Below are 725 nucleotides of genomic sequence, written 5' to 3' on the forward strand. Positions count from 1 at the left end.
AAACGTACTCATATACGTAAATATATACTCATATATATTTACGTGCCGATACACACAATAAATGTGGTTTGTGTGTATCTATTGAATACAGTTTAAAAATAAAAAAAGTCCGGACACAGTGCGAGTACTATGGCTTAATCCTATACAGTGTGTTAGGAACCAAGAGTAGTAAGTTCTCGGGACCAAGTCCTCATATCAAATTAAAGGGATCAAGTCCCAACAGACAATTAGTCAGAGTCAAGTAGTGTCAGTGTGATTGTTAATTACTCAGCCCTCAGCGGGACACTGTTCAGCGAAGACGAGATCGCTCTGTGAAAAAATATCGTGAGTTCAAGACTCCACCTCATAAACTTTTTTTGTAATAGATTAATTTTTTTTATTTTTTTTATTTTTAATAATATCTATAGGGATTATTTTCCTTTATTTCAATTAATTTTATTTTTCTTTAATTTCTTTTGTTAATTTATATAATCTATAGAGATACATCTTTTATTTAGGCAAATATGTTGCTATTTGGGATTTATTTTGTTAATTAATTAAATAAAGATTTATTTAATACTATTTTTTTTATTTTTTTTAAATTTAATAGTGGCCGGTAGTATTGGTAAGTTCTCTTTTGAACCCCCACTGCCGCCACAAGCCTGGTAAAGACAATGTTGTTGCTGACTGGCTCTCAAGGGCAATAATGGTCAATGCGATCGATGATAATCAGGGAGAACCATCTG

This window comes from Halyomorpha halys, unplaced genomic scaffold (assembly GCF_000696795.3).
Source record: "Halyomorpha halys isolate HHAL.00 unplaced genomic scaffold, Hhal_1.1 Scaffold570.1, whole genome shotgun sequence".
NCBI lineage: Eukaryota > Metazoa > Arthropoda > Insecta > Hemiptera > Pentatomidae > Halyomorpha > Halyomorpha halys.